Below are 25,754 nucleotides of genomic sequence, written 5' to 3'. Positions count from 1 at the left end.
GCCACCTCCCACTGAAATTCACATACAATGACTGGGTGACCTGACTGAAGAAGGTAGACCTATCAATAAGTGTAAGTACCAATTAGACCTAACAGCCCAGAAAAGGAGGGAATGTCACAGGTAATGAAGTTCCAGTTCAACTCCACCCAGACAGGGGCAGAAACTATTTTCACACTTACTGTAAAAAACATACTCACCCACTGCCCAGTGTTGGTCCTAGGCTGTCTCCGCAAAGATGTTTGTATAGATCATCCCCAGTTACTGTGTGGTGCAGTCTTGCCCCTCCAGGAGTAAAGCATATCTGAGACCCAACCAGATTTAAATATCAATATTTTTTTTTGAGAAATAGTAGGAAAAGAAGTAAGGACAGAGAGGTCCTAGAAATATTTTGTGCTGCACATGAAGTTTTTTTTAAGACTTACCTCCCCTTGGATTAGGGATATAGCTCAGTAATAGAGTGCTTGCCTCCCCTGCAACAGGCCCTGGGTTCAGAAAATGAGAAAAAGAATCTTAGCTCCCCTTGCATTTTCACCTCCCCTCCTCATGGCACATTTTCTCTCCCATCCCTGTCTAGGTAACTAAAGTTCCCCAACAGAGAATCTCAATAAAAGAGGTCCCTAAAGTTCCCACTACTATATTGTACCTCTTTATAATCTCATCCCTTACTCCCCATCTCTCCTAAGAACTCCCTTTCCTTCACTTTAAGTCTTAGAAGAGCAATTTGGTTAAACTAATCTGTACCAAGTGTAAATGAAAAATTTCCTTCTTCAAGGAATCCTCCAGATGAATACCTGACAGGAACCATGTGCTATGGAAAAAAAAAAAAATATTTGAGCCAAAACCTTTCCCTCCATCACATCTTTAAGCTAGTCCTGAAGGAGCCTAGAAAAAGAGATCTCTCACCCTCTCCTGCTGGAGCAAAGGAGGAAGAAATCAGAAACCGCTGGGTTTTCTCCAAAGACCACAGGGGTAATTATGTAGTCGAACTCCCTTCTTGGCTACGATGAGGGGCATTCCATGAACTAGTGTCTTTGAGGCCCTCAATGTATCAGTGCTATGACCACAAAGGATTAGGAATCAGAATGTAGTGGTAATGAAAAACGCAGGTCAGTTTTGCTATAAGCAAAGCTAGTGTTTCGCTCTGCTCTTGGTGTCACCTCTGGCATTATCTGCTAAGGACTGGATTCTGATAGCTGACACTGCCCTATCCAAGCAATAAGTTGATAGAAAAATGCCAGCTGACTCCTCCATTAGTCAGGAAAGAAGATGAGCAGTAAGTACCTATTGCCATGGCTCCCTGTCTTCTGCCAGAAAAACACAGCTACCTTCCCTTACCCATACCAGTGTGTAGCAGATCCATGATCTTTAAAAGAGAACCTCAGGTACATGCCTGTAATATAAACTCCTCAGGAGGCTGAGGCAGGAAGATCACAAGTTCAAAGCCAGCCTCAGCAATTTGATGAGGACCTAAGCAATTTAGTGAGACCCTGTCTGTCTCAAAATAAAATATAAAAAAAGGTAAGGGATGTGGCTTAGTGGTTAAGTACCCCTGTGTTCAATCCCTGTGATTAAGTACCCCTGTGTTCAATCCCAGGAAGGAAAGAAGGGAGAGAGGGAGGGAGGGTAGAAGGGAGGAAGGAAGAAAGAAAGAAAAAAGGACCAACTTCCTGTTCTTCTTCAGTGTATTTCTCCCTTTTTTTGGCTTGGTTATACAAAATACTCACAGTGACACTAGTTAATATGAACTACTTACCATTTGTGTCTTGTCATGCAGCACAATAATAATTATGGCTACCATCAAATACATGTCTAACTTTATTCTAAGTGTTCTTTGATTGGAATCCTAAATTACTCACACATAATCATATTTCATAATTTATTGCTAAAGTAGTCCAATCATTCATGCACAACTTTTTAAAAATTAGTGGAATCATTAATTAAGAGGTCAGTTTCTAGTCCCAACTCTGATTATAATTAGCTGTGTGATTGCGGGCAATTCCCTTAGTCTTTTTGAGTCTCTGCTTCCTGGAACATAAGATGAAGTCATAGAACTAGAAAGCTCTCTAATTTATCATCCATTTCTAAAATTCCACAGTGTTATGATTACAGTAATACTGAGGGTTCTTGAACATTATGAAGAAAATGCTTAAGAAACTTATACAATTTCCAAAAATTTTATTACAAAACTAGCCATGCTTTGTTATGCTAACCTACCATTCACTGGTCATCATGTCTGTTCTAGGCACATTCCCAGGTATTTCACATCATAGTCTCATTTAATCTTTCTCTTTTTTAATTTTTTAAATTGATTTTTAAAAAATAAATGACAGCAGAATGCATTTCAATTCTTATTACACATATACAGCACAATTTTTCATATCTCTGGTTGTATATAAAGTATACTCACACCAATTCGTGTCTTCATACATGTACTTTGGATAATGATGTCCATCACATTCCACCATCCTTGCTAACTCCCTGGCCCCTCCCTTCCCCTCCCACTCCTCTGCTCTATCTAGAGTTCATCTATTCCTCCCATGCTTCCCCTTCCTACCCGACTATGAATCTGTCTCCTTATATCAGAGAAAGCATTTGGCATTGTTTTTTGGGGATTGGCTAACTTCACTTAGCATTATCTTCTCCAGTGCCATCCACTTACCTGCAAATGCCATGATTTTATTCTCTTTTATTGCTGAATAATATTCCATTGTGTGTATATGTGTGTGTACGTATGTGTGTGTGTGTGTGTGTGTATATATATATATAAAACATTTTTTTATCCATTCACCTACTCAAGGGCATCTAGGTTGGTTCTGTGCTAGTGGGACTGCAAATTGGTGCAGCCAATATGGAAAACAGTATGGAGATTCCTTGGAAAACTGGGAATGGAACCACCATTTGACCCAACTATCCCTCTCCTCGTTCTATACCCAAAGAACTTAAAAAGAGCATACTACAGGGACACAGCCAAATCAGTGTTTATAGCAGCACAATTCACAATAGCTAAACTGTGGAACCAACCTAGATGCCCTTCAGTAGATGAATGGATAAAAAAAAAAGTGTGGGGCTGGAGTTGTGACTCAGTGGTAGAGCTCTTGCCTAGCATGTGTGAGGCACTGGGCTCAATTCTCAGCACCACATAAAAAATAAATAAAGATATTGTGTTCATCTATAGCCAAAAATATTTTTTTAAAAGTGGCATATATACACAATGGAATATTACTCATCAATAAAAGAGCATAAAATCATTTAATCTTTTCAACGAACCTTTGAAGTAGATACTGTTATCCTGATATTACAGTTTTTTAGGAAAACTGAACCTCAGGACTCCCAAATGTAGCAGAGTTGGAATTTAGACAGCCCACCTCTCTGATTCCAAAGTCTGTGTTCTTTTTCTAAATTGTATTTTTAATTAACAAATAATGATTTTAGATACTATATCTCTATGGGGAAAATGTGACATGGTTTGTTTTGCTTTTTGTGGTACTAGGGATCAAACCCAGGGCCCTGCACATGCTGGGCAAGTGTTCTATCACTGAGCTACAGTCCTGATCTTTTTAAATTTTCTTTTAGAGATATTGTCTTACTAAATTTCCCAGGCTAGCCTAGAACTTGTGATCTTCCTGCCTTAGATTCCTGAGAAGCTGAGCTTACAGGCATGCACCACAATATCCTGCTTAGTGAGATGTGTTGATATATGTTTACATTATAAAATTATTCAGTTAATTAACAAATCCACCCTACATACATCAGTTCTGCTGTCCTTTTGTGGTAAAAGTATTTAAAATCTACTCTCTCTGTGATTTTTTAAATGTAGAGTGCATCATTATTTATTATAATCACCATTCTGTGCAATAGACTACTAATTTTTATAACTGAAATTTTGTACCCTTTGATCAACATGTTCCCTTTTCCCATCCATCCTCCTCCCCCAGCCTCTAGTAATTACCATTCTACCCTAAACTTTCATGAGATTGACATTTTAGACTCTGCATATTAAATGAAATTATATGGTACGATACTTGTCTTTCTTGTCTGGTTTATTTCACTTAACATAACATCCCCCAGATTCATCCATACTATTGTCAAAGATAACTTCCTTATTTTCAAGGCTGAATAGTAATCCACTGCATATGCTGGCCACATTTTCTTTACCCATCACCCAAGATGTTTAACAAGGTTGTTTTCACACCTTGGCTATTATGAACAATGTTTAAATGAACGTGAGAATTACAGTTCTCTTTACCATACTGATGTCAATACCCCCAAAGCCTATGTTCTTCAAATTACATTAATACATCTGCAAAATAATTTTGAGTAATGTAAATGGAGTAAAAGATTAGTTTACATCTGCCCCAAATTTGAAATACATCCTTGAATTCATCTCTGTTGTGTGTATATTTCATCTGCCCTCTCTTCTTCCTTTTTCTCCTATTTATCCTTCAACATAATTTTCCTATCTATTGATTTTTTTAATCATTTGCTTCTTGTAAAATAAAAAATTTAAATGGCTGGCTACCAATATTCCTCTTAATGGAATTAATTTGTTGTCTGAATATCAAATAAATCCAATTTTTTTATTATCCTAAAAGTCAAAAATCATATAGAAATATTCTATAATGTCTTATAATCTATACGCAGAGAGAGAATTCAGCATTATGTGGTAGATGGACTTTGGACCTGCAAAGATAAAGTTCATACATCAGTTCTGCTGGTGAAAAGCTCTGTGACTTGGATCTGGCTACTAAACTTTACTAGTTATGAGTTTATTCATTGGTTAAATAGATTTAACGATATCTGCTTCACTGGGTAAAATAATAAGAGATGACATTAAGTAAAGAGCTACAATAAAAAGAACTCCAATAGTAAGAGCTGACATTTATTTTATTTTATTTTTTTTTGGTGAGGATTGGGGTGGATTTATTTATTTATTTATTTGCTCTTTTTTTTATTGGTTGTTCAAAACATTACAAAGCTCTTGACATATCATATTTCATACATTAGATTCAAGTGGGTTATGAACTCCCATTTTACCCCAAATACAGATTGCAGAATCACATCGGTTACACATCCACATTTTTACATAATGCCATATTAGTGACTGTTGTATTCTGCTACCTTTCCTATCCTCAACTATCCCCCCTCCCCTCCCCTCCCATCTTCTCTCTCTACCCCATCTACTGTAATTCATTAGAGCTGACATTTATTGAATGCTGATTAGGAAACAGGAAGTATGCTAAATAAAATAATAAATATTTTATTACATTACCTGATTAATCTTCACAACTACATATGAACTAGGTTCTGTCATTATTCGCATTTTATAGATGATAAAATTAATATATAGCAAGATTAAGTAACTTGTCCTGGTCATTTAGGTTGAGAATGGCAATACAGTCTATCTTTAGGCAGTGACTCAAAGAAAGACTCCTAGCACAAAAGAGAAACTCGATAAAGATATATTTCTTTCACACCTATAAATGTTTTAAGAGATTTGTAATAAGAAACAGGTAAACACATTATTTACTAAGGTGAATTTAATTTCCCACTTTAAAAGTCATACATTTTGAACAGAACATTGTATTTGAATGTTAGACAGTATAGAATGGCTTGCTTCACCCAAAGAGGCTTTAAATAGGGTCGGTTTTAGATAGCATGTCCTAGAGTATTCACTAAAAATATTGCCAATCATTTATCAAGTGAGCTACAAGCAAATACGTGTGTGTGTGTGTGTGAGAGAGAGAGAGAGAGAGAGAAAGGGATTTTAACCACTAATATGTTCTTCTGACAGTTGGTCAAGAGAGTATTGATGCCAGACATGGTGGTCCACACCTGTAATCCCAGGATTTAGGAGGCTGAGACAGGAAGATGGCACGTTCCAGGCCAGCCTGGGCAATAAGTAAGACCTTGTCTCAAATTAAAATAAAAAAGAGCTGGGGAGGGAGTTCAGTAGTAGAACACTTACCTAGCAATTCCCTATAAAATAATAAATCAATAAATAAACTATTCTATTATCTTGTTTTAAATATCAAGAAATTTAGCCAAGAACTTGATTTTTGAGCTTGTAAGTAATATGAATCAGGGTTATTCATATTTTAGGGTAAAATATTTAAAACATCTGAGACTCTTATTAAATTTTTTTCTTTTGTTACTTGATTTTTATCAAAATATATAAATCCTATAAATAAAAGAAAGGAAAGAGAGGAAAAGGTAGGAAAGGGAAGAGAAGAAAATGGAAAAGGAAGGAAAAATAGGAGGAAGGAGAAAGAAAGAAGGGATGGGAAGAAGGAAAAAAGACTCCAAGATAAGCCAAAAGAATATCCAAATCAATAAGAAGAATATTTCTAGAAAAGGTGTCCATCAAATAAGATAAAAAAGAAATGAAACATCTGAGACAAGAATATGCTGTTCACATATTCAGGGCATATATTAAAATACAGGTATATATTCTTAACTCTGAAAACAAACCAGTCTAGTTCTGCAAATGAGAATGAGAAGTAAGTGATTTTGTCAGAAATAAAATGCATCGCTTATAAAAGAATTGGAAAGAGAGCCTGCAAGCTTATGGAAAATTAGACAAGCAGTATGATATGATGGTGTACATACAAGGCAAAGGATGCCCCTTCTAGTTAGAAATCACCAGTTTGGGGCTTTGTTTTAGCCTTCTATTTAAGTTACTATGTAGGTTAGGGTAAATTATTTAAATTCTTTAGTGCTTAGAAGAAATAACCCTACCAGAGGGAGAGGTCTAGTTCCTTTACCTTCTGCTCTCTGCTTCTTCAATATCACCCAACTCCAGAGCAAGGCCCAGGAAGAGACCGTGGCCTTGAAAGCACAGATGGGGATCTACTGCTGGAGAAGACTGTGGAGCAGAAGACTAAAGGAAATGATGCACTGGCCAGGGTCTGTAAGGTCCTCATATCCAAGACCAAGAGGATCTGACAGAAGTTACCCACCAAAGGCTGGCCTGTCCTCTTCCTGTGTCATTTTCTCTTAAGTAAAACCTTTTTTCTTAACCTCAACACATATTTAAATTTGATTACTTTTAAATGAAGGCTAAAAATGCCCCTTAGGTTAAAAAAAATTCTCTTAATGCAATAGAAATGATGATAGAGCCACAATTTGGTTATACTGTGCTTTTAAAATTCTTAATTTTGAAAAACAATTTGGATGAAATATCAGTGACATGATTGTTTTTTATTTCTATTTGACTTTGTTCTAAGTGAATTTAAGGTGAGTTGCAGCTAAACATGTGGTTAGTTTGTTCCATGTTTGAGGTGAATAAGAAGAAATGTAGAGAATTCCTTACTTACTGGTCTCTCTTGAATTTATTCTTTATGTTCTAGACTACGCAACACTAGAAATATGAAGTTAATTGGATGGGGGGCTGTGTTAGCAAAGAAGAAAATAGAAGTTCTGGCAAATTACACAGCCTACATCCTTGATTTCATTGTCTTGACTAACGGTAGATATTAAAAACTAAAACTGCTAATTATAATGGGATTTACAGCAAAGAGGAGGAGAAAGCAAACAAAACTGATCACAGTTTTATTTTCATTTAAATCAGTTTGTTAATTGGGTTAGAATCCTCCTGCTGAAAGGAGGAGGGCTATAGAAGATTGGCTTATTTTTATCTTGTCACTACAAAATTCTCCAGGTCTTCTTTCAGTTTAGAGTCAAAAGAAGAGTGAATGTTTTCAAAAGTAACAAAAGGTTAAAGTTGCACATTGTCATCTTTGTTCTAAGAATTTGATTTGAAAACATCTTGTTCCTTGCTCTATATCATAGCTGGCTCCAAAGACTCTGACTTATATCCAAGGAAGTTTTACTTTTTCATTGTTAATATAGTGGTTGAGCTTTTAGTAATTCTAAAACATAGACCATGGATGGTGTGCATGTGTATTATTTTTTATACTTCAAACTATTAAACAGCTCACTGTTTTTAGTTCTGTTCTTTTTTGTTGTTGTTGGGAATTGTAGCCTGGGCTTTGCATATGCTAGGCAATCATTTTACCGCTGAACTATGTCCCCAGCCTCATTTTTCTTTTTAAAAAATGAGTCATTCTACCTTCAAATATGGAAATAAAAAAAACTAAAAGATTTGCCCAAGACCCATGGTAAGGAAGAGAGTGGCAATTTGCAAAGTTTCCTTGTGGTCTTTGTCCTTCTATTAAATAAAACAATAAAAATCATTCCCCTGATTAAGTTACTCTATCAGAAAACTTTAAATGGAAGTTCCCATATTTAGCTGGCTGCACATATAACTTCAGACCATTCAACATAAAGCCACAAACCTCACAGCCTCTGAGGCCACTGAAAGCTTTATTTCCGTTTTCATTGGAAATGATCAGCCCACGGTTGTTTGACTGTTTTTACTCACATTTGCCTCAAGCAAGATGTTGTCAGTTATCACAAGGTATCCAGGCTGCCCTAACCAGTATTTGATGGAAGACTTCCAGAAAAGTCCAGATAATGCAGAAAGTGGCAGTGACTCACTGTTAGCAGCTCCCATTCTGAGTCATTCTCCCCCAAACTCTTTGGGATAGCACTAAGAAAAAGGCTGAGTGGACACAAATAGCCAAATTTTGGAACCAGCCTAGGTGTCCATCAACAGATTAATGGATAAAGAAAATGTGGTATACATACACAATGGAGATTTATTCAGCTATGAATAAGAATGAAATTATGTCATTTGTAGGAAAATGGATGGAACTTGAGACCATTATGTTAAGAGAAATTAGCCAAACTCAGATAGTTGAGGGTTGTATGATTTCTCTAATATGTAGAAGTTGGAAAAAAGGAAAAATGGTAGGGAGGATCTCATGAAAATATAAGAGAGACAAGTAGAGGAAGGATAACAGATGGAGAGAGGGGTGAGAGAGAGATACTGAGGAATAAAATTGACCCAATTAAATTATACTGTATGTATATACAAATATATAACAACAGATCCCACAATTATGTGTAACTATAATGCACCAAAAATAGTTTAAAAATAAAAGAAAAAAGGCTGAGAGGTAACATCATGACCCCAGGGAGTTGTAAAACATGCCAAGTTTGGCTTTTTCCCTCATCTCCCACTCTTCGTATGGTTGCTTCCCTTGGCCACGCCCCACAGCCACCACCGTTCCAAACTGGGTCACTATCATTCTTGTCTTCCTCCAACTCAAAATTTCTTTCTCTTCTGTTTCTTCCAGACCACTTACTAATCTTATTTTAAATGCATGAATAAATAAAAAGGAGCTCCTCCTATTGGTCAAGGCAATCTCTTCCTTTTCAGGTACTATGTTTGCCTTTCATTATAGGTAGCCTTTAGAGTCCACGTATCTGTTTTAATTCCCTAATCCAACCATGCCAAATAGGTTTCATTTTTGTTAATTCCAACTGGCCTGTAATGCTGAGCTGATAAGGATACTAAGGCCATACCAAGACTCAGTGGTGAAGAGGAGTGGAATGGATAAGTGAGCATGTCTGCCATGTTTTTGTGACCCCCTAACCTTAAAGGAAGTGCTTTCAATGCTAGGATTCTCCAGGCAAGCAAGAGGAAAGGGCTATCATAATGGTCCCTTGTGATGAATGCAGTTAACTCCATCACAGTATGTGGCATTCTGTAAATCTTACCTCCAATACCTGCAAGTCAATGTAGTCTAGACAGCAAATACAGTGTTCTTAGGACATTTTAACTCACTCAAATTACCGGAGGTACTGCTCCATTTTTATACTTTTTTATTATTTCATTCAAAGGGAAAGGTTGGAGTTGCAATTTTTGGTCTTAGATATAAATTGGCTAATTACTTACTGTCTTCTTTTCTCCCTAGAGTCTCAACTGGACACATTTCCCTTTCTGCAAACAATGTTATTTAATGTCATTGCTTAGCTCTCACTGAGCTGAAAATACTGCAAGAGTTGAAAAGCAATCTTGATTTACTGTGTAATCACAGAAATATGAAATATTTAAGAAACAAATGAATTCTCATTTCTTGGAAAATTATGGTACCAAAGTGTTCTACATACAGAACAATGTGTTTCTAATCAAGTACATGAAATAACTTTTCATTAAAAGACTCAACTTGCATTTGACTTCACTATTTAATTTTGAGAGGTGCTGGAGGCACCACTGACTATGTAGAGCCACTGCTACCACCTCCAAAATTCTTGTGGCCTCCGCTGAGACTTTTGCACTTGTCCTTAAAGAAGAAGCTGCTTCAAATCTCATCCCTTTGGAGTTTAACAGAGTGATCATTGCCAATGAATCAAAACTACCACCAGCATCTGTGAGCTCTTTGCCTCTCCTATTAGAGCTACCATAATGTCACTTGAGATGTCACCAGTGCCATCACTAGAGGAGTCAAGGTTGGCACAAGAAAAACTAAAAAGCAGAAAAGTGCGATGTCACTGCTGACCTTTTGCTGCCATCAGAAAAAGACTTAAAATTCTGTAAGGGTGGGATCCATGTCTTTCTTGCTTGTTGCTGCATTATTAATACTTAGCTCAGCGGATGGTACAGAGCAGGTGCTCAAAAAGTTATTGTTGAATGTGTGGATAGGTGGATGGATGGATAGATATGTAAATGAATAAGTGTTGGTCCTTCCAATGGCCTTTCATTAATGTGTTGGCATGAAACAAACAACCCCCAGATGGCTGCAGTCATGGGGAACATTTAATATGATTTTTTTTTTTTGGTAACAGGAGAGGTCCTTTTGATGTGGGACTCAACCTGAAAGTTGTTTTCTTCCTGTCAGGGTTAGGACAGTATGCCTTTTCTTGAAAGCAGAGAAAAGAAATTCCTGGGTATCAGCAGCAACTATAAACTGGGCATGGTGGCATCTGCATGTAATCCCAGCTACCCAGGAGGCTGAGGCAGGAGTAAGGAGGATCCTAAATTCCAAGCCAACCTGGTCAATTTAGCAAGACCCTGTCTCAAAATAAAAAGGTAATGTGCCTCTGGGTTCAATACCCCAGTATCACAAAAATAAAACAAAACAAAACAGGCAGCTGTAGAAATCAGCACTGGCAAGTTTCTCTTGAATAGTGGTTTCTCACGTTCTAGTAATGCTTGGATCTGTGAAATATCAAATTGGAATGGGAATAGCTAGAGCCAATAAACAGAATTCATAAAGATTCTAACCAAAGTCTCAATGTAGAATACTCTTACTTAGACTCTATTGTCTATGTGTGGCTTATCAACCCTGATAAAGAAAGTTAGTCTCTAGGATGGATCAGTGTGGGAGACAGAGTGAGACCAGGCAAAAAAAATTATGAAATAAAAGTTCAGCAAACACCATTGGACTAAGATTTTTTTTTCCTCCTTATTTCTGGCTATAGTTTTTACTGGTAACTAAGTGAAAATGACTTAAATACAGGATAGAAACAGTTTTATTGAAGTATAATTTGCATATCATAAAATTCACTTATTAGGGGCATACTTCAATGATTTTAGTAGATTTGCAGTTTTGCACCATCACTACAATCCAATTTTCAAGCTTTTCTGTCATCCCCAAAATTTCTCTTGCTCACATTTGCAGTCATTCCCCAATCTCACCGCTAGCCCCAGGTAATTACTGTTCTGCTTTCGGTCTATAGATTTTTCTCTTTTCCAGAAATTTCATATAAACAAGATCACACAAGATGTAGTCTTTTGTGTTTGTATTCTTTTATTTTGAATGCTGTTTTTGAGATTCACCTACAGTGGGTATATATGATTAATTAATTCTTTTTACTGCTGAATAGTATTCCATTGTATAACAGTACATATTGTTTAGTCAATATGCATTTGGATCATGTCCATTTTTTAGCTATTGTAAGTAATGTTCTCTGCACATATTTACACAAGTCTTTGTGTGAACATATATTTCCTTGTTTGTTTTGGGTAGGTATCTAGGAAATGAATTGCTGGGTCATATGCTAAATTTATGTTTAGCTTCTTAAGATATTGCCAAACCATTTGCCCAAGTGGCTGCATTGTTTTGCATCTCCACCATTACCGTGTGTGCATTCCCATTTCTCTGTGTCTCCCATACTTGATAAAGTCAATGTTTTGGATCACAGTCCTTCTAGTGAGTTTCTAGTCAGTGAGTGGTGTCTCCTTGTGATTTTTAAATTGGTAAAAAATGGTCTCCCAAATCAAGGATGTTAAGCATCTTTTCATGTGTTTATTGAGTCATTCATACTGCTTCTTTGGGGAAATCCTTTTCATATCTTCTGCCTGATTTTTATTTAGTTGTTTTGTCTTATTATTGAGCTATGGTGGGGTTTTTTGTTTTTTGTTTTTTCTGGATATGTCTTTCAACAGATATATAATTAACAAATATTTTCTCTTACACTGTGGCTTGTCATTTCATTTTCTTGCACCTTGTGAAAAGCAAAATTTTTAATTTGATGAAGTCAAATTAATCAGTTTTTTCTTTTATTGATTGTTCTTTGGGTGTTATATTTATATTTTCCTTTATTAAAAATTTCATACCCATATTTTTTTAAAAATTGTTGCATCAATATTTTTGCCTAAGTTAAATAAATAGGTATTTTACAACAAAACATTTATCTGATTGTTTACCTCTTTCTATCACAAATTACATATTTAACAAATCACTGTGGGGCTGGGGATATAGCTCAGTTGATAGAGTGCTTGCCTCGCCTGCATGCACAAGGCCCTGGGTTCAATCCCCACCACCAAAAAAAAAAAAAAGAAAGAAAGAAAAAGAAAATCACCGCTGGGTATTTTCTTTCCCCTTTCCTCTCTTCCTTCCTTACCCTGACCTGCTTCCTCCACTCTACCAGTCTTCATTCTATTTACTTATTTTTTTCCATTGGTGTATTATAGTTATATACAAAAGTGGAATGCATTGTGACATATTTATACATGTGCATAGCATAATTTGGTCAACTTCGTTCCCTTGTTCTTCCCCTTTCCTTTCCCTCTTCCTTCCCCTTGGGTTCCCTGCTTCTGCTTTAATGATACCACTGAGTATTTTTTAAGTAAGACAGACCCAATTGATGATTTTAGGTTATATTATGATGTCTCAAATGCCAGATAATAGTTATTTATCAAGGGCATACTGTGTGCTGGACACTGTTTTGAACTTTGTTGGTATTAATTCATTAAATCCTACTGCTCTCAAGTGGTAAGTACCATTATCATCAGCAATCTGGAGGTGAGCAAACAGGCACACAGAATACTGAAATTGCCCAGGACATGACAGGGCTGGGATCTGAGCTCAGGCAATCTAACCTGAAGACATGTGCTTTTAACCAATATGCTATACCATCTCTAAGCAATCTCCCCCACAGAATGACTCCCCAAATAAGATCTGTTTCTGAGGGGTATGTCGGAGCTATTTAATACAGTGTCACTCAAGCCCTATTCTCTGAAACTGAACTGTCTGCTACAGGGAGATTCCTGTTTCTAACATGTGAACTTCCCCTGGACCTCTCTGCCTCTCCTTACATATAGCAGCTGCTGAGTGAGCCAACAGTGAACAATAATTTAAGCTGAGCAGGTGGTATTCTCACTCCCACTGGAGCTTGGGAAACACTGGAATTGGGAGCCAAGTCAAGTCATTGGATAGCCATGGGCTAGGGACCCATCATTATTCCTTGAGATACCGCTATGGTCCTTCTAATACATTCCCATTCCACTTAAGTTAGCCCAGGTCAGTTTCTGTTGCTTGCAACAAACATCACTACCACAGGCATCCATGGCTGATTCTCATTCTATCTGTACAGGATCCACAGCCTGCTCCATCACTACTCAGGTTTCAGGACCTCTGTCCAGACTTGTGGGCCTCACTTGCTTGTCAGGAGTGTCTTCCCTGGGATAGTCTTTCTAGGCCTTCCACGAGGAAATTAGCTTATTAACCTGTGCTAATGAGAGAGCTAAAGGAGACTCCCAGCCCCTGCTTCTCACTCTCAGGTAGCATAGAATGCTGTATGCATTTCTGAAGACTTTCATTTTCCAAACCAAGAATGGCTTGAATAGTGCCATTTCTGGTTAGATAAGAGAGGAGATGGAATATTTCTCAGCAATAGAGCCCTTGTTTTGTGCCTGTATTCACATTCTCTAACTTCATGCCTTAGCAGAAAGCAGGCTATAGAGCAAAGAGCCATGACTACATCCCATCAGAGATAGAAGCTAGTTCCAAAGGGTGACATCAGAACATGAAGCAGCTCCAAAAGTGATGCTAGCTAGCTCCAGTGACAATAACTAGTGTAGCAAGAAGTTCTGGTTTGGGGTGTGTGATCTAAGAGAAGGAGCACCAGCTTTGGAATCAAGTCAACACATTCCAAGCTCACTGCACACATGGGCCAGTTCGGAGCCTGTTTCCTCATCATTAAAACACAGATGAGGGTTGAGGTTGTGGCTTAGTGGAAGAGCATTTACTTTGCACATGTGAAGAACTGGGTTCGATTCTCAGCATCACATAAAAACAAATAAAAAATAAAGGTATTTTGCCCATCCACAACTAAATATATATCTCAAAAACACAGATAAGGCCAGGCACAGAAACACACACCTGTAATCCTAGGGATTTGGGAGGCGAAACAGGAGGACTGCAAATTCAAGGCCATCCAGGGTGACTTAGTGAGACCCTGTCTCAAAATACAAAAAATAAAAAAAAGTTGCAGATGTAGCTCAGTAGTAGGGCACTCCAGGGTTCAATCCCCAGTACTAATAAATAAATTTAATTAAAAAAAAAAAGAGTTGATGACAATGGCAACCTTGAAGAGATGAGGGTTTCAATTGTAAAAAGGCTGGCACACTGATTTGCCTGTGTTACTTGGTTTACCCTTTCCCCAAAACGGCAACCCTACAGTTCTCTTTATTGTTTCACTCACTTAAAATGATTCTCAAAAGGATCACACTTCTGGGTAGAGGAGTGGGAGAGAAAGGGAGGGGACAGGGGGTGAGAAACGATGGTGGAATGTGATGAACATCATTATCCAAAGTACATGTATGAAGACATGAATTGCTGTGAATATACTTTATATAAAACCAGAGATATGAAAAAATGTGCTCTATATGTGTTATATGAATTATAATACATTCCACTATCATATATATATATATATATATATATATATATATATATATATATACATATATATATATAAAGGATCATACTTCGGATCATGCATGATACCAAATCCAAAGGAATAGCTTCTCTATAATATTAATAATAATATGTATACACATATATACATGTGAGTACATATAGCCATGCACACACATACACATGCATGTACATATAAGACCAGCAGCTACATACTTTGCAGGGCTCTCTGCAACATGAAATGTGAGCCCCTTTCTCAAAAATTATATATTATGATTAAATAAAATTTATTTTTATAGATGACATTTCAGGTGTGACCTTGGTTGCAATAATTATTTTGTCTAATTATAACCAGGTAAAAAAGAGGTCAAATATTCTAAAATATAGTTGAACCAATGTTTCAACAGTCTATCTTATCCAAAATTGTTCAGGTATCCAAAAACTATCTATCTATTAATCATCTTGATTTTATGTTAATCTAAGGCTTTAAGTTAACCCAGAGTTTTAAGTGTCTTATTTAAGTTGATTGACTACAGAACAATATTTCCATAAATATGAATATTCTCAGAACTACAATTCAATTTTGTTTAACACATAATTTTACACATTTCTTAATTTTAAACATTACATAGACACAATATTTTATCTGATCAGTAAAATTTTTTAAAGATTTTATAAGATTTACATTCTAATTAGGTCCTTCAAGACAAAACAAATCCAAATCTTCAAATAAAATGTATGCTTATATTACATGTAAACTTATAAAATCAGAGAAGTCTTATAGCTATTTTTAAACCAAAATAACTAAACTGATTAGATTTGTTCAAGTATTCTTCTTGCCTATGTGAACTTGAATTCTTAATTAAAAGACTTCTGAAATAACAAAAAAAAATCATACTTCTGGGTATTATTAAATCAAGACATTTCACAATTATGGTTCTGTAATTATTCAAGTCAGCAGATACATACTCAGTGCCTGCTTTCTAAAAATCATGATCTAGACTGGAGGAAATTTTCCTGTGGTTACAACTTGGATAATACCTATTGGAGTATGTAGCAAATACTAGCAAGCAACTGAAAAACTATGAAATTTCAGAATAATCAGATATTAATATTATTTTTCTTGCAACTTATTTTGAACAGTTTAGAGAAAGCAACTGAAAATTCCATTTCCCAAACATAAAAGGGTAATTTTGTAATAATTCTAAAACCTTTGTTTTTTCCATCAAATTTCACAAACTCATCAGAACTTTATGCCATTCACCAGTAACTCAGGATCAACTAGCTTTGTACCTACCATGGATACAGAAATCACCCTAGGGAGCCACGTAATTAAGAAATCTAAATATGAACTGAATTCCTAAAAACCCATGGGGAAAATCTACCAATCTAAGCCTAAAAAGTGAATCTATATATAAGTAAATGATAAAATCACAGCAGCTAACATTTATTGAGTACTATGTGCAAGGCAGTGTGCAAAGGATTTTAATAGATTGTTTCATTTAAGCCTCACACACCAACAAGCTGTGTACTATTCTTATCCCCCCCTTTTAGGCAAAGAAACTCATATTTAAGATATGGAAATAGTAGGTGGTTTCTCACAGCTAAGTTATGGAGTCAGAATTTGAACTTAAGCTTTCTGACCCAGAGCCCAAATTCTTAACCAAATTTTTAAAGTGGTGCAAAATACATGTAACATAAAATTTACCAACTTAACCAATTTTAAATGTATAGTTCTATGGGCTTAAGTACATTCGTATTGTTTTGAAACCATCACCACCATCTTTCTTCAGAAAATTTTCATCTTAACAAAATAAAACACTTGCTTTAGTATAATGATTTCAAAGTTCACCCATGTTGTAGCATGTGTCAGATTTTTCTTCTTTTTTTAAGGTGAATAATATTCTATTGTATGTGTACCACATCTTGTTTACCCAGTCACCCATTGTTGGACACTTAGGCTGCTTCTACTTTGGCCTATTGTGAATAGTGTTACTAAGAATGTGGGAGGGTAAATATCTGTCCCAGTCTCTGCTTTCAAGTCTGTTGGATATATATACATTAATTAAGATGTCTTAAATGCATGTCTTGATTTTCTATTGGCCAGTATGAAGCAATTACAAATATGCAAATATCTAGGGAGATCCTTCTGTGTCACCTTAAGCTAGTGTCTTGGAGAACAGCAGGAGCAAACTGGGCTCACAACTTAAGAAAATGTAGGTACATGTAGGCAGACTTATGAACCAGATAAAAAATTTCAGGTCAATTTAAACATAATTTCCCTTCATTGATTAACATGTTCTTTTGACATGAGTTTTTTAGGCTTTAAGGACATGACAACTACTGAAGAATTTAGATAAAGACAAAAGAGGAAAAGGACCCTATTGAAAAAAGCTGTGGTTCTGAGGTCTACTGTAAAGCAGGAAGGAAATGTATAAAACCATTAGTGATATTAAAGTCAGTATTTTAAAAAGCAAAAAATAAAAGTATTTTTAAAAGTCAGGATTTTAACAAGAAAAAAAAAAAAAAAGAAAAGGACAGCATCAGTTAGAACGGGTCAATGAAAGATACTGCCCTTAGAAGGCTACTTCTAAGTTTTGTTAAGCTTTAATCAGAATCCCACTGAGTAACTATTTTTCTCAAATATATTTACCTTAAGCCAAAATGTCTACTCTCCCAACACACACAAATAGGACTCTTTTTTTTTTTTTTAATCTGGTAAAGCATGTACCTGAATTGTGCTTTGGTAGTTTTTCCGCCTACTTAAACCATCTTTTATACTTCATTACATTCTTCATTTCTACAATACTGTGACCAGATGGAAAGACCGTGAGTTTCTCAGAAAGAGAGCCCTGGGCTTCTGCCTCAGGCTGACATTGTGGCCTCCTATTTCTAATTTAGCCTCCCTCAACCTGTTTTTTAATCTGAAAACTGGAATAAAAATTCTCAGCTCAAAGAATTTTTTAAAAAATCAAATACACGAAGTTCCTAGCATGTAGCAATTGTTTAGTAACTAATTATACTTCTTGTCCGGATTTGGAGATCAGTGAAAAATAGGTTTGAATCCATCCACTGCATTTTTTTTTTTTTTTGCTTAATAAAAAATACATATATGTATGTGAGGGAGGGCTTTACTTTCTTAGTCTCCCAGTTATAAAGATGTGTAATGTAAAAGCCATAAGATTTCTGTCACAGAATGCTTATGAAGGTATTGACCTGAAGTGGTGCCATTTGTACAGAAGTTGGAAAATAAGGAAAGACACATCACACACACACACACACACACACACACACACACACACAAAGTGAAAATGACCATTCACTCACAAAGAAAATAGGGGCTGTTAGAGGTTAAAAGAGATTTAAGACACAACAATTAAATGTAATGTTTGGACTCGTTTGGTTTGTGAATTGAATAAACAAACAGTAAAAAATCATCTTTGATACAAACAGAAAATTTTAAATATGGACTGGATATTAGATCGTGTTAAGGATTCATTTTTAATTTTCTTGGATGTAATAATGGCATTGCTATTATATTTTTTATTCATTTATTTTGAGATGAGGTCTTACTGAATTACCCAAGCTGAACTTGATCTTCTAATTCCCTTACCTCAGACTCCCAAATAGCTGGGATTACAGGCACGTGCCAACATGGATGGAAAGGGAGACAAAAGTGAAAGTACATAAACCAACCAAACCATAGAAATGTAGAAAAGTGGCCAGATTTGAGTGATTCACAAAGTAAAATCAATAGGGCTGAGTGAAGAATTTGATGTGTGCTGTAAGGTAGAGGAAAGTGTCAGGATTTCTCTTGTAGAGTGCCATTTATTGATATGAGCATTCCTGGAGGAAGAGCAGCTTTGGGGAGGGTGGCCAAGGAAAGAAAGCTTTCCAGGAGGCAACTGGCTCTAGGCATCTGAAGCTCAGCAGGAAAGCCTGAATGGCAGATAGAGATCTATGATTCATTGGTATTTAAATGCCATGTAAAGTTGGCAGCAACTATATAATTGCCCAGATGAAAGTATACAAGAAAAGGGCCAGGATCGAAATCTGAGGGACTCTATCCCTAAAGTCAGGAAGAGAAAGGAATAGCCCAAAGAGAGATTGGGGAATGGCCAGAAAAAATGGAGGAAAAAGCACAAGAGTGAGGTACTGCAAAAACTAAGAGAATGGTGTTATAAATGCTGATTAGTAGCAATTGGAATGGTACTTTTGGATTTTTATGGTTGTTGTTGTTTTAGCAGTATAGAGCCTCTCACATGATAGACAAGCACTCTACCACTAAGTTACATCCCCAACCCTTTTTATTCTGTTTTGAGAAGGGTCTCACTGAGTTGCCCAAGCTGGCCTTGAATTTATGAACCTCCTGCCCCAGCCTCCCTAGGAGATGGACTTTCAGTTGGGCGATAACAGGCCTAGAGAAACAGTAATTTTAAAACTGATTTTAGCATTTATGGATAAAAAATAGACCTTATTTTTTGAGCTTCACCAGAGTAAGTCACATTTTAATGCACATGAGCTATAAACTTTAAAGCATTACTTCCAATGCATAAATATGTTCAAGTTATAAACTACTGACATACAACCAAATCCTAAATTGAGGACTGTCACAAGCAAAGCAAAGTGAAAGTTTAACAAACATAGATTTAATTGTTACCATGTTTGCACAAAGTAAATTGTGCTGGAGGATGTATAAGGAACCAACATTTATTGAGAATGTTTAAGACATGATAGCTAATAGCTAAAGTGCTTATTTTGTAATGGATATCATTCTATTTGTGTTATTTACCCCAAACATAGGTTCTGTTATTGTGCTTAATTTACAAATGAGGAAAATGAGGCACGAGAAATAATTCCTCAGGATGAGTAGAGTCCATAATAGAATGCTTGCACTCTGCCTCCAGAGCCAGTACAACCCTGTGGGCATGCTAGGCAAGTGCTCTAAGACCAATCTACACTCCCAGCCCAACTTCTGTTTTTATACATGGCTTTCTCTGGCTGTGTTGCTAAGGGTCTCACTAAGTTGCTAAGACTGGCTTTGAACTTTTGGATCCTCCTGAGTCTCCAGGATTACATGCACCACTATGCCCTGCTATTTTGAAATTTTCAAAAGCCCTACTTATATTGTTTAGTGCACTTTAAAGATTAATAAAAAGAAACTCAGAAAGATTAAATAACTGCAATGGGTCATGAATCCTCTATGATCAATATGGAGAATCTAACCAAGATTATCAAGACTCCCCCAAACATTAATTTCTTATACGTAATGCTCACGGTATGATCAGTACAAAGAATAAGATGTGGCTTCAGTTCTCAAGGATCTGAAGATGGAGAAAAACCAAAAGTAATTCAAGTTAAGCAATGTATGATAAGGACCAAATGGATGGTATAAACAATTTTTGCAGAAATTCAAAGAGGGAGAGATCATTGAGTCTTGAAGAAAGACTTAGGTAAATACAAAAGAAGAGAGAATTTTTCTGGCTAAAAGAATAGTGTGAATAAAGAAGGAGGGCAGCATGATGTCAAAAGAAGTCAGATAAACCAAGATAGAAATTTATATAGTGCAAGATTAAAAGCAAGAGTCAATAAATGGGATGGACTCAAACTAGAAAGTTTCTTCTCAGCAAAAGAAACAATCTTTGAGGTGAATAGAGAGCCTACATCTTGGGAGCAAATTTTTACCCCTCACACATCAGATGGAGCACTAATTTCTAGAGTATATAAAGAACTCAGAAAGCTAAACACCAAAAAACAAACAAACAAACAAACAAATAACCCAATCAATAAATGGGCCAAGGACATGAGCAGACACTTCTCAGAAGAGGATATTCAATCAATCAACAATATATGAAAAAATGTTCATTATCTCTAGCAATTAAGGAAACACAAATCAGAACTACTCTATGATACCATCTCACTCCAGTCAGAACAGCAACTATTATGAAGACAAACAACAATAAGTGTTGGTGAGGATGCGAGGAAAAAGGCACACTCATACATTGCTGGTAGGACTGCAAATTGGTGCAGCAAATATGGAAAGCAGTATGGAGATTCCTTGGAAAACTGGGAATGGAACCACCATTTGACCCAGGTATCCCTCTCCTCAGTCTATTCTCAAAAAACTTAAAAACAGCATACTACAGGGACACAGCCACATCAATGTTTACAGCAGCACAATTCACAATAGCTAAACTGTGGAACCAACCTAAATGCCCTTCAGTGGATGAATGGATTAAAAAAATGTGGCATATATACACAATGGAATATTACTCAGCAATAAAAAAGAATAAAATCATGGCATTTGCAGGTAAATGGATGCAGTTGGAGAAGATAATGCTAAGTGAAGTTAGCCATTCCAAAAAAACCAAATGGCCAATGTTTTCTCTGATATAAGGTGACTGACTCATAGTTGGGTAGGGGAGGGCACATGGGAGGAATTGACAAACTCTAGATAGGGCAGAGGGGTGGGAGGAGAAGGGAGGGGGCAGGGGATTAGCAATGATAGAGGAATGTGATGGACATTAATATCCAAAGTACATGTATGAAGACATGAATTGGTGTGAACATACTTTATATACAGAGACATGAAAAATTGTTCTATATGTGTAATAAGAATTGTGTTTAAAAACTAAAACCAATTAAAAAATCTGTATCATTAATATCTATGAATTCAAGACATGTACATATGACCTCACCAAAAAATAAATATGCAAGGAGGGGGGTTGGTCTATTTTAGGAAATGGATAGAAGCATAAAAAAATAAAAATGGCATGTAATAAGCAGGTATTAAATCTGGGTAACTGATATAATATTCACTTTACTTATATACATTTTACATTTATGTAATAAAATATGTTCATGCTAGTTAAAAGAAAGAAATTTCAACTCTGCCACATATTTATATATAGCTAGCCTTGGGCACTTAGTCTTTCTAAGCTTTAACTTTCTCATCTGTATAATGGGTCATTAAAACCTATCTCTTGAAATTTGGTAATTATTGAGGTATATGATTCATACACAGGACTTGGGGGTAACTGGGTGTTGAAGGTAATTACAATCTAATGAGAAAGTTCCAGGATGGCAAACACTCTACAACCCAGCCCTTCAAATTGCTTTTGAAAATTTCATGATGAGGGTAATTTCATGAAGTTGGTTTTTGCAAGGGTTTCCTGTTTTTAATGCTTATTTACATGATGGCTCTGGGAATGTCATTTTTATTTTTATGTTTTTTTCAGCTAAGGCTTAAGAGGGGAATTTTAAAAAAATATTTGGATCCTTTATTTCCTTTCATCATGAGACTTTCATTTCTCTTAGGCACTCCTTTCACCCCAATTTAACATCAAGAAGTTCTCCCTCCTGTTTTTTGAGGGGAATTTTTAATTATAATCCATTCCTTAAATCACAGACATTAGTGCTGACAAAATTACAGAATCCTCACATTTATTTAATATGCAAGTTCAGTGGTCAAGCTCACAACTGCTGAAATAGAGTACAGGTAGAATTCAAAATGTATCTTGAGACAAATAAGCAGCTATAACATTTATTACGTTGAGTACAAAATATGCCAAGCTACTTCATTTTTCTTATCTATAAGTACATAGTTTCCCCAAAACAGAAATCTTAGAGGTACACAAACTACCCTTAGGAGAGTGTGAGTTCTGAGTTGTTTTCCCATAATAGCAATTTTCTAGTGTGCTCTTACCTGGTCTCCTGTGTGATTAAGTGGTAGAATTTATGAAATAACTACACAGAGTTTGGAATGTAATTTTTGACCAAGAAAACAGAATGAAACTAGCTGGGGATTTAAGCCATGTTGTTTTCTCCTTTTGTATACCAAAAGCAGTCTTCTTATCCTTCTCAACCCCTAATTCCAGCAGGTTTTTGCAAAGGTACAGAATCATAATTCTATATCATACCCTATACACATATACACATACTCATGTAACATGCACAGACACACATACCCGCACACGTACATCGCAGAGGGAAAAGCCAGGAAAAGTACCTTGAAAGGCTCCAATTTCAATGTTGTTCACTTGTGAATGAAACAAAATATTAATGCTATTGGCAGCCAAATTTATTTGGAAGTTAAATAGTATAAATTTTGCTTATGCTGATAATAATTAGCATATTTATTAAAAAATAATAAATTGGAGCTGAGGTTGTAGCTCAGTGGTAAAGTTCTTGCCTAGCATGTGTGAGGCACTGGGTTCGATTCTGAGTACTATATATAAATAAATGAATAAAACAAAGGTCCATCAACATCTAAAAAAAAATTTAAATAAATTAGGGACTTAAAAATATATATATATATACTTATTTGTACTTTTGTGTATTTTTTAAATGAAACTAAGGAAATATGGATGTTATTTGAAGTAAAAATTTTAAGGAATCATACAGCATGAAAAATCGGAAGTATTATTTCAGATTAAATACAGCAATAGTTATGGGTGAGTTCACTTTTAATTCACTTTTTCTAAAAGGCAGAAAACTAACTTTATGCTTCTTCTTGTCCCAGGGATTGAGATCTATTTTCTATACCTTATCTTACAACAATTCTGTAAGGCAGATGTTATAATATTACATCCTAGATGAGAAAACTAATATTCTACATTGTTACAGAATTTGCCAAAGAATAACCTGCTAACAAGTAGTGGAGCTAAAGGATGGCTCTATGTTCTCCAACATTACACACTACATTGGGATCAGAAATTCAACAAATATATCTTAAATGCCTGTTTGTGTGAAAAGCATCAAGTCAGGTACCAACAGTGACAAAGATAAGAAATATACATCTTTTTTTTCCTTTCTCTCTCAGTACTGGGGATTGAACCCTGGAGCACTCTACCACTGAGCTATATTCCTCATCCTTTTTTAATTTTTCTAAATTTTGAGACAGGGACTTGCTAAGTTGCTGAGGCTGACCTCAAACTTGTGATCCTCCTGCCTCAGCCTCTAGCTGCTGGGATTACATGCATGTGCAGGCAAACCATAACTTAAGCAAAAGTTAGGTTTCAATGATCTTCAACTTTCCCCTGCATTTTATTCTCAGAATCTTTTTGTCCATCAAAGCTTTAAAAAAAAAAAAAAAAAAAAAAAAAAAACCTCCAATAAGTTACTTCATCTCTTCTCTAAATATGGCTAAGTTCCCTTGGTAAGTTCCTGTGCTGTTTGGAAAGAGACATTTTTGGAACAGAAAGTGTTTTCTTGTGTCCTGAAGTCACATTATAGGCGTACCTATGGGAAATCCGTAAAGTCATTAAAGCGTCTCAAAGCACTTCCACATGCACTGTTGATTTAGGCACAGGGTACAAGTTTGGAGATCATGGATTTGTTAACTGCGTTTGGCAAGTTAAGAGTTCACCACGGTTAAGTCACCAGTGGATGAAATATTTGTCAGTTCAGGAGAAAGGCCTTTTCAAGAAAAAAGATTGTGTCCTGGCCTAGGCTCCTTCAAGGGAGCTCTAGGCGTAGAAATTGTACAGCCCCGATTACTTCTCAAGCTACTGTCCTCAGCACAAGGAACTTAGTGAAAACCAACGGTTTGAAGGCGTTGGTAACTGGTTTTTAGTTTAAGGCACCTTTAGGGTCTGGGGGGTTTTCTAAGCCCTGAGCTTTCGCTGGGGTCGGGAAGGGTGCGCTCAGGGGAAACTGACGCGTGATTCCACCCACCAGCCCTCCGGCAGAGGCGAGGTTGAAGGGACAGCAAGACTGAGAGCCAGCCGCTAAGGGGGTCCAAGTGCCGGGCCTGCTTTCCCAGGGGGCCAAAGGCCGGCTCCACGCAAAGGGCGAGAACCGGCACTCGGAGACCCCGCCCCTCTGTTCAATGGACCCGCCCCCCCAGTCCCGCCCCTTCCCGGGCCGCGCACCCGCGCGCCCCGCCCGCGGGCGGAAGCGAGAGCGAGGCTGAACGCCTGACGTCAAGGCGACACCGCCAAACCTCGCCCAGAGTCAGGCGTGTAAACCAGCCGGAGCGGCGGCGGCAGCGACAGGACCGCCGTGGCGCCCAGAGCAGCGACCCGGAGGGAGCGCGGGGCGACGCTGGATACGGGAACCCGGTGACAGCGTGAGAGGTTCGCAGAGTACGTGCGTGGCCGCTGAGGGGAGCGGCCGCAGCGGCCGCGCGGGGCGGGGACCCGGCGCCGGCTGAGGGGAGCGGGTGGGGTGCGGCGCGGGCCGGGCGGGGCGGTCGGGGGCCCCGCGACAGCCACGGCGTCCCTTCAGCGCGCGGCAGGTGGCGCGAGGGCTCGGCGCTCGGTCAACCAACGCGCTGCCTCCCGGGTGAGCGAGAAGGATCCGCAGCCGCCGCCGCCACAGCCGCGGGGGAACGGCGCGCTTTGCGGAAGGGGTCAAATGTCTGAAATATGGCGGAGGAAGTGAGAGCCCGAGGACCCCCCCCTCCCGCCCGCTCCCTCCTGCCCGCGGCCGTCGCAGCCTCTCCCGCTGCCCGCCTCCCCCGCCGGCTTCCCCGAAGACTTACTCCCCGCCCGGGAGCCCCCTTACTGGCCGCCCGGGTTCCCTCCCGGGTGTGGGTGGAAGTTAGAACGGAAACCAGAAAGTTGTCCTTTGCGTAGACCCACCTTCCCCCAGCCCGGAGCCTGGGCGAGGAGCGTTCGGGGGAAACCACTCCCCGGCGCCCTGCAGGCTCGAGCCTGACAGGGAAAAAGTTTGCCTGAAACGGGGCTGGCTTGCTCCATTTGTTGC

General features: G+C 37.6%; 1 protein-coding gene and 1 long non-coding RNA gene across 4 annotated transcripts in view; one reads left to right on the top strand and one right to left on the bottom strand.

Moving 5' to 3' along the window:
• Positions 1 to 203: 203 nt before the first annotated feature.
• LOC139705182 (uncharacterized) lies at positions 204 to 25,754 on the bottom strand. Its single transcript, XR_011707058.1, has 3 exons — positions 25,631 to 25,754; positions 423 to 482; positions 204 to 301 (listed from the first exon to the last, which is right to left on the bottom strand). It is a non-coding gene; the product is annotated as an uncharacterized lncRNA (long non-coding RNA).
• The window catches only part of Rap1b (RAP1B, member of RAS oncogene family), a 41,883-nt gene continuing 41,098 nt past the window's right edge, over positions 24,970 to 25,754 (top strand). For 2 of the 3 annotated variants that reach the window (XM_027924973.2, XM_027925109.2), the window contains exon 1: positions 24,970 to 25,123. The gene's annotated coding sequence lies outside the window, so the exon portion shown is untranslated. Of the gene's footprint in view, positions 25,133 to 25,754 lie in introns of all 3 variants that reach the window. The other variant, XM_027925040.3, reaches the window with a different exon arrangement.

Source organism: Marmota flaviventris, chromosome 3 (assembly GCF_047511675.1).
Source record: "Marmota flaviventris isolate mMarFla1 chromosome 3, mMarFla1.hap1, whole genome shotgun sequence".
Taxonomy (NCBI): Eukaryota; Metazoa; Chordata; class Mammalia; order Rodentia; family Sciuridae; genus Marmota; species Marmota flaviventris.
The sequence above is the reverse complement of the archived record's forward strand: the minus strand, read 5'-3'. Positions and strand labels throughout refer to the sequence as shown.